The following is a 13,476-nucleotide window of genomic DNA, read 5'->3' as shown; positions in this document are numbered from 1 at the left end:
TTAGTCTGCTTTTCACGGTTAAGTAGGACAAGTTCAGATAGGAGAACAGAATTCCCTTGATGACCCTGGAGTTTATTCTGGAGCTGAGACAGCAATTTCATCTCTTGCTAACTATACAGGCTTAAATTCCATCCTGTGTGTTGGTGGGAAAAAGAAGAAAGAAAATTGAACCAAACACCGGCATTATTTTTACTTAAAGTGACTTTATTTCCAGCAGCCATACTGGGACAGGAGAGTTCAGGGAGTAAGAAGAAGACAGAAGCTTTCTTCACTCCAAAGTCCGGGCTTAAGTTTGGGCTTATCTCAGGGAGGAAGAGCCTGTCTCTTGCATCTTCTCAATCAGTGTTTGCTTTAATACAAAACCTCTAAGCCAGCCTTCTGGGTCTCAAACTGTCTGTTCAGCATGGTCACTTACTTTCTAAATCAAATTCACAAAATATTCTCCAATTTTCACAACTGTAGGGAAAGGTAGGCCTGCTTTCATGGCAGCACCTGGGGGGAAATAACGAAAACTGTAAAAAGTCATTCGTGGCCAGGCACAGTGGCTCACGCCTGTAATGCCAGCACTTTGGGAGGCTGAGACGGGCAGATCACTTGAGCTCAGGAGTTTGAGACCAGACTGGGCAACATGGCAAAACCTCATCTCTACAAAAAATACAAAGATCAGCCAGGTGTGGTACATGCCTGTGGTCCCAGCTACCTGGGAAGCTGAGGCATGAAAAACCTTGAGCATGGAAGGTGGAAGTTGCAGCAAGCCAAGATAGCACCACTGCTCTCCAGCCTGGGTGACAGGGTGAGACCCTGTTTCACAAAAAAAAAAAAAAAAAAAAAGGTTGGGTGCGGTGGCTCACGCCTGTAATCTCAACACTTTGGGAGGCCAAGGCAGGTGGATCACAAGGTCAGGAGTTCAAGACCAGCCTGGCCAGCATGGTGAAACCCTGTCTCTACTAAAAATATAAAAATTAGCCAGGCGTAGAGGCGGGTGCCTGTAATCTCAGCTACTTGGGAGGCTGAGGCAGCAAAATCGCTTGAACTCGGGAGGCGGAGGTTGCAGTGAGCTGAGATTGCACCACTGCACTCCAGCCTGGGCGACAGAGTGAGACTCTGTCTCAAAAAAAAAGAAGAAGAAGTAGTCATTTGTCTGGGGTAATTCTGAAAGGAATCCTGACATCCTCATCAAGTGTTTTCAGAGTAGCTAGAGGGAAGGAATTAGAGAAGTTTTGTTTTGTTTTGAGACAGGGTCTTGCTCTGTCACCCAAACTGGAATGCAGTGGCGCAAACATGGCTCACTGCAGCCTCTGACTCCTGGACTCAAATGATCTTCCCCTTTCAGCCTCCTAAATAGCTGGGACCACAGGCATGCACCACCACACACAGTTGATTTTTTTTATTATTGTTAAGATAGGGAGTGGCAGTATCTCACTATGCTGCCCAGGCTGGTCTCAACTCCCGGCCTCAAGTGATCCTCCCATCTCAGCCTCCCCATAAACTGGGATTACAAGCCTGTGCTACTGAACCCAGCCCTAAGAGAGATGGTTTTTTCACTTAAGTAATATTTAAAACACAAAAATTGAGAGACTACCTTGTATTTTGATTAACAGAGTAATGGCCAAGGAAGATCTAAGATTCCTGTCTACAGCTACGAATGAATACCACCAACAGACAGACTGCAGAAGCCACGGGATGTCGCCCTCTTTACCTGCAAAGGCTGACCTACATGGACTCTTTCTCAAGGAGAGTACAAAAAATCACAACGCAGCACTGCCAATATTCAAAATGATAGTGGGCTAAGAACAGCATAAATGCTAAAACTGGATTTTGAAGCCAGTTACCTCAAAATGAGGTGACAGAAAACGGACCACCACACAAGTCCAAACTATGGAAATACTGTGCTTGGAACAATTACAGAGTTTGCTTATGGTAGAGAAGCACAGAGACAAAGGGAAAAGTCAAATCCTGCCAATCACTTCACAAGACTACACGCACACATACATGTGTATTATGTACACTCAACATATTCACAAACCTTCACTTAGTCCTCTTTCAGGAATCCACATCTTCCCCACCAATGCAACACAACAGACATACCAAAGTGATAGGAGAATGCCTAAGGAAATGAAAACTCAGGCTGGTCCCCCTGAAAAACAGCCCCACTATTGATTCCCACGTGCATCAAGCTAGCTCAGCTCTTCATTCCCTTACAAGTGCTGTCCCTGGAGCCCTTTCTTCTTCTTCACCCAACTTAAAAAAATCAGCTGCAACATGACCTAGGCAGTCTTCTCTGACTCCTGAGTTTGAACAGGATGCCTCACCTCTCTGCATGCCACCATCACTGCTCACAGAACATTAGCTTCAATAATGAACTAACTCATCAGACTAGGAGCAAGGAGCACATTCTCCTCCAGCTGATGTCCCCAACACAGTAACTGATACACAGGAAGTGCTCAATATTCTGTTGAGTAAACAAACTGGAAAAGCACAGTAAATGAAGGGGAAACAAACTCGAATACTAGTTTGGGCACCTAATGAATGTCTGGTACCATGCTAGGCATTTTATTCATATTATTTCATTTAATCCTTAAAAAAACCTTACATTCACTTTACTGATGATGAATCCAAGACTCAGAAAAGTTAAGTAACTTTTCTATAATTAAATAACCAATAAGTAGTAATGCCTAGATTAAAACTCAAATCTGTCTGAGTCTACAGTGCCTATTAAATGGAATGAAACACATACTTAGACTCTATCCCCTCCATTATCTCTAATCTTTAGGTACGAGACAAAAGCCAGGCTGGAAACACTCCTCCATGTTTATACCAAGGCCCTTTGTGGAAAATCTCTAAAAGCACATCACTGACTTTTCATCAACACCACAGCCGATCAGTCCCCCTCTCCCTTGTAGCCACAGGCACCCACTGCACAACACTTCCTTTTGCACACACTGCTCAATGTTTGCCTTGCTACATCCCACCACATGAACCCTCAGTGCCAAACACAAGAACACAAGTAGCCCAACACCTAGCTGGTTTGGCTTTTAATCCAAAAGAGGAAGGGGGAGGCCAAGAATACACGCCTACCCTCCTTAGAAGCTGCAGGTGGCCTGCTCCCAGATAAAGTGTTAAACAACACACCTGGGCAGGTACTAGAGTAGCGTGAATTCTCTTCTCTCTAAGGTATTCCAGATCTCATATCTCTGCAATCGTCATTTCCCACTTCTTGTCTCCTCTCATAGTCCCTATATGGTTTGCATTTGTGTCCCCACCAAATCTCATGTTGAGTTGTAATCCCCAATGTTGGAGGAGGTGACTGGATCATGGAGGCGGATTTCCCCCTTGCTGTTCTCATGATAGTGAGTTCTCGTGAGATCTGGTTGTTTAAAAGTGTATAGCACTGCCCCACTTTCTCCTGCTCCGGCCATGTGAAGACATGCCTGCTTCCCCTTTCACCACGACTAAATGTTTCCTGAGGCCTCTGCAGCCATGCTACCCATACAGCCTGCAGAACCATGAGCCAATTAAACCTCTTTTCTTTATAAATCACCCAGTCTCAGGTATTTATTTATAGCAGTACTAGAATGAATACAGTCCTCACAATGTGTAGTATAGCAAGTTGGAGAAGGGCCACTTGTCTTCCTAAAGAAATATGTCTGGACTCAAGGGCCAACAAGCAGGTGAGAGGACGTTTCTGTAACTCTCTTTCTGGGAAATAGTTCCAAAGCTAGTTAAGAGATACCCAGGGTTGGATAAGATGGCTGTGTTAGGAATTGCCAAGCAAAGACGAATTTGTTGCATCTGCAGAGAGTAACGTCAAGAATGCCAAGTAAACAGTATCACTCGCAACAGTATCAAATACAAATGCTGCAACCTAGTTTCAGTGTTTGAGGTTCAGTAGTGTCACTTTAAGACAAGGAAATGATGGTTGCTAAAAACAACTTCCTTCCTTCTCTTTATAGAGATTCTTAATGAGATCAAAACCTCAAATGGTTGGGAAGCAGAGGCCTAACTAAAGCATTCAGGCAGCCTGGGTCCCAGACCCCCAATCACTGCCACAGGTCATCTTTTCCAGTATCCTGCCCACTGCTTTAACGGAATGCAAGTGACAAACTTTAAAAAGCTTCTGAAGGCCCAAAGTCTAAGAAGTGAAGGAAGTTGGCCGGGCACGGTGGCTCAAACCTGTAATCCCAGCACTTTGGGAGGCCGAGATGGGCGGATCACGAGGTCAGGAGATCAAGACCATCCAACACAGTGTAACCCCTGCCTCTACTAAAAATACCAAAAAACCAGTTGGCAGTGGCGGCTCGTAGTCCTAGCATTTCTAGAGGCTGAGGCAGAGAATGGCGAACTGAGACGGAGCTTGCAGTGAGCTGAGATCCAGCCACTGCACTCCAGCCTGCATCGACAGAGGAGACTCCGCCCCAAAAAAAAAAAAGAAGTGAAGGAAGTGGAGAACCTTATTTGTAAGCCAACATAGTGAAGCCCTGCCATAAAGTCAAAGTCCAGAGATAAATAATGTCTGGCACCCAGACCCTACCGACAGAATATACTTAGAGGGCAATTTTCAGCAAAGTCATCAAACCTATTCCCTGTGATATACTCTGGGCTCCTAAGATGACGTCTGGGAGACCTTTCTGCCAGTGTCCCTTATATTTCTAAGTGTTCTGTGATAATGCACACTTTGTGTATATATGCGCCTCTAGGGTCCAAAAAGCAGACTGCTCATCTCCCAGGAAGTATTTTAGGAAGAAACATCAAAAGAAAGATAACAGGAGAAAAGGTATTTATAGATGTAGAAACCTATGTACTGGCTACTAATGGAAGCCCATTTCAAAAACTCCCAATTTAAACAAAGCTAAACTTATAAAGAGTAATTGCTGACTACGTAAATTACAAAGGATTAACTACATATTTATACTACTTAAAGATAACTCAAGGCATTCATCCTTACTCTCTGTTACTAAGTCCAAAGGATCCACCATCAGCTGACCCTCCAATCAGCAGCTTGCAAGGAACTTACTTTAGGGGCCAATAAATTGACCTCACCTGAAAAATAATATTTTGAATAATCTAACATTTTATGGAGCAATGATCTAATGTATTTCTTGTTCCTACACATGATCCCTAGGGAGCAGGAGGGCTTAACGGGCAAACAGCTTATAAACACTAAGCTATAGCCGGCAGAGTTCAACTTTAGAAGAAAACAAGCCTATTTCTGTAGCTAAGTTCCTCAATCTAGGTCCTCCTCACAGTCAGGCTACATGAGCAGCTACCACCTCGTGGTGACTCATGACAATCAGAGCACAGATCAGTAGTGAATCACATGCAACTCTGAAACAGAATAGCTGGAACGTTTGGGGAAAGACGAGAGAGGAAGTACCACACCCCCATTGAGTAGTTGTGGGAGGTGAAGTTACAAATTCACATAAAGCACATAAAAAGCACAGGGGTTCCCAGTAAGCATTTGCAGCATGGTAGTTACAACTCTCATTCTCACTGGCTCCAAATGATCTATCTCCCCTCTGCCCCTTCATAAGCTGTGATGAAGGTGGAAAAATACAAGGAATAGGCAACAATTATTCCACTACAAAACTTCAGCTAGGACAGGTAATGTTCTTTTGTAAAAGATAACTGTCTTGCTATTTGGGAGCTTTTGTGAATTTTTTTTTTTTTTTAAACAGTCTCACTCTGTTGCCCAGGCTGGAGTGTAGTGGTGCAATCTTGGCTCACTGCAACCTCCACCTCCTAGGTTCAAGCAATTCTCCTGCCTCAGCCTTCCAAGTAGCTGGGATTACAGACACCCGCCACCACGCCTGGCTAATTTCTGTATTTTTAGTAGAGACGGGGTTTCACTATGTTGACTAGGCTGGTCTTGAACTCCTGACCTCAAGTGATCCACCCACCTCAGCCTCCCAAAGTGCTGGGATTACAGGTGTGAGCCAACATGCCCAGCTGATTCCTTTTTTTTTTTTTTTTTGGACAAGGTCTCCCTCTGTCACCAAGGCTGGAGTGCAGTGGTGCAGTCATAACTCACTGCAGCCTAGGACTCCTGGGCTCAAACAATCTGCCCACCTCAGTCTCCTGAGTAGCTAGGACTACAGGTGCACATCACCATGCCTAGCTATTTTTTACTTTATTTTATTTTTATAGCAATAGAGTTCCACTATGTTGCCCAGGCTGGTCTCAAACTCCTGTCCTCAAATGATCCTCCTGCCTTAGCCTCCCAAAGTTCTGGGATTATAGGCATGAGCCACCACACCCAGCAGAAACTATTTTAAATGTTATCTGTTAATAAAAGCAGCCAGAGCTCCTTGAAAAATGGCTGATTACAGGGTTAGGGCAGGGAGAGCAGGAGACGGGCCTGGAATATTTTGTGCTGCCAAAAAGTAAGGAAGTGGTCAAAATTTGATAGAGACATGTCAAAAGACCATAGATACAGCTAACATCATACTTAATAGTGAATTATGAGATGCTTTTCCTCTAGGATTAGGAATAAAATAAGACAAAGGATGTCTACTCTCTCCATTTCTTTTTTATTTTATTTATTTATTTACTTTGACATGGTGTCTCGCTCTGTTGTCCAGGCTGGAGTGCAGTGGCACAATCTCAGCTCACTGCAACCTCCGCCTCCCGGGTTCAAGTGGTTCTTCTGCCTCAGCCTCCCGAGTAGCTGGGACTACATGCATGTGCCACCACACCCAACTAATTTTTTTTTCTTTCTTTCTTTCTTTCTTTTTTGTATTTTTAGTAGAGACGGGGTTTCACCATATTGGCCAGGCTGGTCCTGAACTCCTGACCTCGTGATCTGCCCGCCTCGGCCTCCCAAAGTGCTGAAATTACAGGCATGAGCCACCGTGCCCGGCCTCCATTTCTATTAGACCCTATACTAGAACTTCTAAGCAGTGTGACATGGCAAGAAAAAGAAATCAAACATATACAGATTGGAAAGGAAGAAGTAAAACTGTCATTATTTGTAGGACATATGATCTTGTACATAGAAAATCCTGGCTGGGCACACTGGCTCACACCTGTAATCCCAATACTTTGGGAAGATGAAATAGAAGGATCACTTAAGACCATGAGTTTGAGAACAGCCTGAACAATATAGGGAGACATCATCTCTACAAAAAATTTTAAAAATTAGCATAAGCCTATAGCCCCAGCTACTTAGGAGGTTGAAGTGGGAGGATCACTTGAGCCTGGGAGGTTGAGGCTGCAATGAGCCATGATTGCACCACTGCACTTCAGCCTGGGTGATAGAATAAGACCCTGTCTTAAAAAAAAAAAAAAAGAGAGAGAGAGAGAAAATCCTAAAACATTTACCAAATAAAAAATCCTACTAGAACTAATAACCAAGTTTAGTAAGGTCACATAATACACCATCAATATACGAACATCAGTTTTAGTTCTACATACTAGCAACAAACAAACAACATGTAAAAATGAAATACACAATTCCATTCACAACAGGATCAAAAAGAGTAAAGTATCTAAGAATAGGGACTTCTGGTTCCAAAATGGCAGTATAGAAGCAAGCTGGCTTCACTTTCCCTCACAGAAAACCAAACACAAATACACAGCACCAAGATTATCACCAGCAAAATCCCAGAACTCAAATATGAAGAGGAGACAGTTCCTGGGACCACAGAGAAGGGAAAAAATTCTGACAAAGTGGTAAGAAAACTGAACTTCCACATCTGCAGCATCCCCTCCCTCAATCTTCCTGGTACCAAGGACATAGAAAACCTGCCCCCAACTCACAATTTCTAAACTGGAAAAAGTGAGATTGAGATAGACAACCAGGTTGGGTGCACTGGCTCACGCCTATAATCCCAGCACTTTGGAAGGCTGAGGCGGGCAGATTACCTGAGGCCAGGAGTTTGAGACCAGCCTGGCCAACATGGCAAAACCCCATCTCTACTAAAAATACAAAAAATTAGCCGGGCATGGTGGCAGGCACCCATAATCCCAGCTACTCGGGAGGCTGAGGCAGGAGCATGGCTTGAACCTGGGAGGTGGAGGCTACAGTGAGCCGAGATCATGCCATTGCATTCCAGCCTGGGCAACAAGAACAAAACTATGTCCCCCGCCGCCAAAAAAAAACAGACCACCAGCTTCCCTGTCCATGCCTCAACCTACAGAAAGCATCAAGAGTGCCTAAAGAGAGAGAAATATCCCTGAAGACAGCCAGAAACAAAGCAAGGAGGTAGGACTATCATACTCAGCCCTGGACTCTGCTCTGTAACTCAGCCAAAGGAGACACCAAATCAGAGTGGCTGTGCAGCAACACTACTCTCTATAGGAGGTATGTTCTACAGGTCACCTGGGCACAAACCCCTAGCCGGCCTTCCCACATTGCCAGGATATTCCTTTTGGGACCTCCTCCAATTGGGAAGGGCAGTGCTCCAAAGCAGGGGTCCCCAACTCCTGGGCCACGGACTGCTACTGGTCCACGGCCTGTTAGGAAACCAGGCCACATAGCAGGAGCTGAGCATTAGGCAAGCAGCATTACCATGTAGGCAAGTATTACTGCCTGAGATCCACCTCCTGTAGGCTCAGCGGCAGCATTAGATTCTCATAGGAGCGCTCACCCTACTATGAACTGCCCATGTAAAGGATCTAGGTTGCGTGCTGCTTATGAGAATCTAATGCCTGATGATCTGTCACTGTCTCCCATCATCCCCAGATGGGACCACCTAGTTGCAGGAAAACAAGCCCCAGGGCTCCCACTGAGTCTACATTATGGTGAGTTGTATTATTATTTCATTATATATTACAATGTATTAACAGAAATAAAGTGTACAAAAAAATTTAATGTGCTTGAATCATCCCAAAGCCACCTCCCCACCCACCCACCCCAGTCAGTGGAAAAACTATCTTCCACAAAACTGGTCTCTGATGCCAAAAAGGTTGGGGACCACTGCTCTAAAGCCAAGACAAACCTGGGGCCAAGATGCCATCTAGTGTTGAAAAAGAGGTAATGACCTAGTGATTTAACAAAAAACAGTCAACAGGTTAAGTTACAAAAAATCTCTAAACAAACATATCCATTAACAACCGAAACAAGCCAGACAGAGAAGACTGGAATAAATAATCCTTCAGTGTTGAGATATATACATATATCCACATATCCACAAGAAATAACAGCAAACAGAGAACTATGACAAAGCAAGAAATGGACAAAGCAAGAAAACAGTGACTGACTCTAATGAAACAGTGATACATGAGCTCTCTAACCAGGAACTCAAAATAGCAGTTTTTTTATTGTTGTTGTTGTTTTTGAGACAGTCTCGCTCTGTCGCCCAGGCTGGAGTGCAGTGGTGTGAACTCGGCTCACTGCAAGCTCCACCTCCCGGGTTCACACCATTCTCCTGCCTCAGCCTCCTGACTAGCTGCAACTACAGGTGCCCGCCACCACGCCCGGCTAATTTTTTGTATTTTTAGCAGAGACAGGGTTTCGCCGTGTTAGCCAGCACAGTCTTCATCTCCTGACCTTGTGATCCACCCACCTCGGCCTCCCAAACAAAATAGCAGTTTTAAGGAAACTTGGTGATCTCCAAGATAACACAAAAGCAATTCAGAAATTTATCAGAGAAATTTAACAAAGAGATTGTTAATAATAATGATGTTTAAAACAAATCTTAGAACTGAGAAATAAATTGCTTACCTGAAAAATTTACTAGACTCTTAACAGCACAATGGATCAAGCAGAGGACAGTATTAGTGAGCTTGAAGACAGTCTATCTGAAAATACACAGATGAGAAAAAAGAAAACAGAATGAAAAGCAACAAAGATAACCTATAAGACACAGAAAACTACCTCAAAAGACCAAATCTAACAATTTATTGGTATTCAAGAGGGAGCTAAGCAAGACACAGGGGTGGCTTACTAAAAGAAATTAGCAGGCTGGGCACGGTGGCTCACACCTGTAATTCCAGCACTTTGGGAGGCCGAGGTGGGTGGATCATTTGAGGTCTGGAGCTCGAGACCTGCCTGACCAACATGGTGAAACCCTATCTCTATTAAAAATACAAAAATTAGCTGGGCATGGTGCACACCTGTAATCGAAGCTACAGGCGGCTGAGGCAGGAGAATCACTTGAACCCGGGAGGCGAAGGTTGCAGTGAGCTGAGATTGCACCACTACACTCCAGCCTGGGCAACAGAGTGAGACTCCATCTCCAAGAAAGAAAGAAAGACAAGAAAGACAAGAAAGACGACAAGAAAGACAAGAAAGACCAGAAAGACCAGAAAGACCAGAAAAAGAAAGAAAGAAAGAAAGAAAGAAAGAAAGAAACAAACAAACAAACAAACAAACAAACAAACAAACAAACAAACTAGTTACTGGTCTGCAAGAAATTTCACAAAAGGGGCCAGGCATGGTGGCTCACACCTGTAATCCCAGCAGTTTGGGAGGCTGAGGCAGGTGGATCACTTGAGGCCAGGAGTTTGAGACCAGCCTGGCCAAGACGGTGAAACTACATTTCTACTAAAACCAGAAAAAATTAGCTGGATGTGGTGGCACATGCCTGTAATCCCAGCTACTCATGAGGCTGAGGCATGAGAATCACTTGAACCCAGGAGGCGGAGGTTGCAGTGAGCTGAGATCATGCCACTACATTCCAGCCTGGGTGACAGAGTGAGACTCTGTCTCGGAAAAAAAAAAAAAAAGAAACAGAAATTTTTCCAAAACTTGAGAGAGATACATATATCCAACCTAGGCATATAATAATTAAACCTCTCAAGGTTCAAGGGCAAACAGAAGATTTTAAAAGGAGCAAGAGAAAAAGAAGCAAATACATATAAGGGAGCTCCAATTCATCTGGCAACAAAATTCTCCTCAGAAATTATCCAAGTGAGGGAGTGAAACATTTCAAAGTGCTGAAAAAAAACTGCCCTCCAAGAATACTGTATCCAGCAAAACTACTCTTCAAATATGAGAGATAAAGTGTCTTTCCCAGATAAACAAAAGCTGAAAGAATTCACTACCACCAGACCCGTCTTAGAAGTAATGCTAAAGAGAGTTCTTCAATTTGAAGGGGGGGAAAAAACTAACATGCAAAAAGAAAACATTTGAAGGTATAAAATCCACTAGTAAAATTAGATAAATGGACAAACCCAGAATAGTCTAATACTCTAATTATGATATGCAATCTAATCATAATTCTAGTATGAAGCCCAAAAGACAAAATTGTCAAAAACAATAACAACTACAGCAGCTTCTTAAGAAATAGGCAAATAAGGCTGGGCACGGTGGCTCACATCTGTAATTCCAGCACTTTAGGTGGCTCAGGCAGGCAGGTCACTTGACGCCAGGTGTTCAAGACCAGCCTGGCCAACATGGTAAAACCCTGTCTCTACTAAAAATACAAAATTTAGCCAGGTGTGGTGGCGTGTGCCTGTAATCCCAGCTACCTGGGAGGCTGAGGCTGGAGAATTGTTTGAACCCAGGAGGTGGAGGTTGCAGTGAGCCGAGACCACGCCACTGCACTCTAACCTGGACGACAGCGTGAGACTTTGTCTCAAAAAAAAAAAAAGGCAATATGAAAATATGTAAATTGAGACACAAAAAGCTAAAATGTATGGGGGACAGAGTTAAAGTGTAGAAAGTTTTTATGGTTCTCAATTTGTTCATTTCTCTTCTTTTGGAGTTCGAGACCAACCTAGGCAACATAGTGAGATCCTATCTCTACAAAAAAAAAACCCACAAAAAATTAGCTAGGCATGATGGCACATGCTGGTAGTCCCAGCTACTTGGGAGGCTAAGGTAGGAGAAGCGCTTGAGCCCAGGAGATCGAGGCTGTGGTGAGCCGTGAATATACCACTGCATTCCACGCTAGGGGACAGAGCAAGATTCTGTCTCAAAAAAAAAAAAAAAGTTATCATCTCTCAAAATGACTTGTTATAGGGTGGGCTACTCGGGAAGTTGAGGTAGAAGGATCGCCTGAGCCCAAGAAGTCGAGACTGCAGTGAGCTGTGATCATGCCCCTGCACTCCAGCCTGGATGATAGGGCGAAACCCCGTCTCAATAAAAAATAAAATAAAATAAAAATAACTACAAGCTGTTTTTTGTAAGTCTCACAATAACCACAGCGCAAAAACCTGTAATAAATCCACTAAAAATAAAAAGCAATTAATTAAACCATACTACTAGAAAAAACTACAAAAACAGTAAGAAAGAGGAATTACAAAGTAACCACAAAACAAGCAGTCAAATAGCAGTAGTTAAGTCCTTACTTATCAATAACAACACTGAATGTAAATGGACTATGAATAAAGGAAACGTGGTATATATACACAACAGAATATAATGGAGCCATAAAAAAGGAATGAAATCTCATCATTTGCAGCAACATGGATGGTACTGGAGGTCATTATGTTAAATAAAATAAGCCAAGCACAGAAAGACAAATATGGCATGTTCTCACTCATATGTGGGAGCTTAAAAAAATGGATTTCAGAATATAGAGAATGGATTGGTGGTTATCAGAGGCCAGGAAGAGTAGGGGGAAGGGTAGGCCTGTTTCAGGTAATGGAGCAAGAAGTAAGTCCATTTGCTTGAGTTGTTCACTGTTAAAATCCATTTCTACCAGTATAATTTCAAAGAAAAGTTGAAGTTGATTGGTGTGCTACCTGCTTTCTGGTCTGAGGAAAATCAAACTTCCCTTTAAGTAGTACTGAGGTTTTAAAAATGTTTTTTTTTTAATTTTGCAATTATCCCAGACTTGCAAAAAGTTACAAAAATAGTACAAAGAACTCCTGTTTACCCTTTACCCAGATTCATCAAATGTTAATACTTTACCACACTTGTTTTATTATTCATTCATATTCTCTCTCACATCTCTGTGTGAACCGGTTTTTGAAATGTTTGAGAGTAAACTGCAGACATGATACCCCTTTACATCTGAATACTTCCTAAAAACTTCCTAAATGTTTGCTAAAACCAGGATATTCTCTTATACTCAAAAAATTAACATTGATAATACTATAAACTATATTATTATCTACTATACAGACCTTATCCAAATATCACCAATTGTCCCATCAATGTCCTTTATCTGGCCCAGGATCACAAGCTGTATTCACCTGTCATATCTTTTTAGTCTCCTTTAATCTGTAATAGTTCTTCAGCCTTTATTTTTCTTTAATGAGCTTGATACTTCTGAAGAATACAGACCAGTTATTCTAAACAATGAAACTCAATTTGGTTTTGTCTGAAGTGATGATATATCCTTAGTGGCATCATATCATGAGGCCCATGTCAATTTGTACTATTACTAATGATATTATGTGCTTCATGATATGATGCACTTAAGGATATATCATCACTTCTGCAATTTCCAAACAAAAATGCATCATCTTGAATGTGTACCTGTACCCATTAATCAACCTCTCTAACCGGCCAGTGAATTTGTAAACTCTGGCTCAAGGTGAGTTCAAGGGAAGGCATACTACTCAAGCCTGGCAGATAAAGTTTAATGG

At 42.8% G+C, this 13,476-nt stretch overlaps 1 protein-coding gene across 6 annotated transcripts in view; it reads right to left on the bottom strand.

Moving 5' to 3' along the window:
- Positions 1-13,476, bottom strand: part of TTLL4 (tubulin tyrosine ligase like 4) — a 46,022-nt gene that overhangs the window by 18,891 nt on the left and 13,655 nt on the right. For 4 of the 6 annotated variants that reach the window (XM_009183081.1, XM_017946992.1, XM_003907962.2 and 1 more), the window contains exon 2: positions 9,662-9,738. The exons of 1 other annotated variant lie outside the window; for it this stretch is intronic. The gene's annotated coding sequence lies outside the window, so the exon portion shown is untranslated. The remainder of the gene's footprint in view (positions 1-9,661; positions 9,739-13,476) is intronic. One more of the 6 variants, XM_017946991.3, reaches the window with a different exon arrangement.

Source organism: Papio anubis, chromosome 10 (assembly GCF_008728515.1).
Source record: "Papio anubis isolate 15944 chromosome 10, Panubis1.0, whole genome shotgun sequence".
NCBI lineage: Eukaryota > Metazoa > Chordata > Mammalia > Primates > Cercopithecidae > Papio > Papio anubis.
The sequence above is the reverse complement of the archived record's forward strand: the minus strand, read 5'-3'. Positions and strand labels throughout refer to the sequence as shown.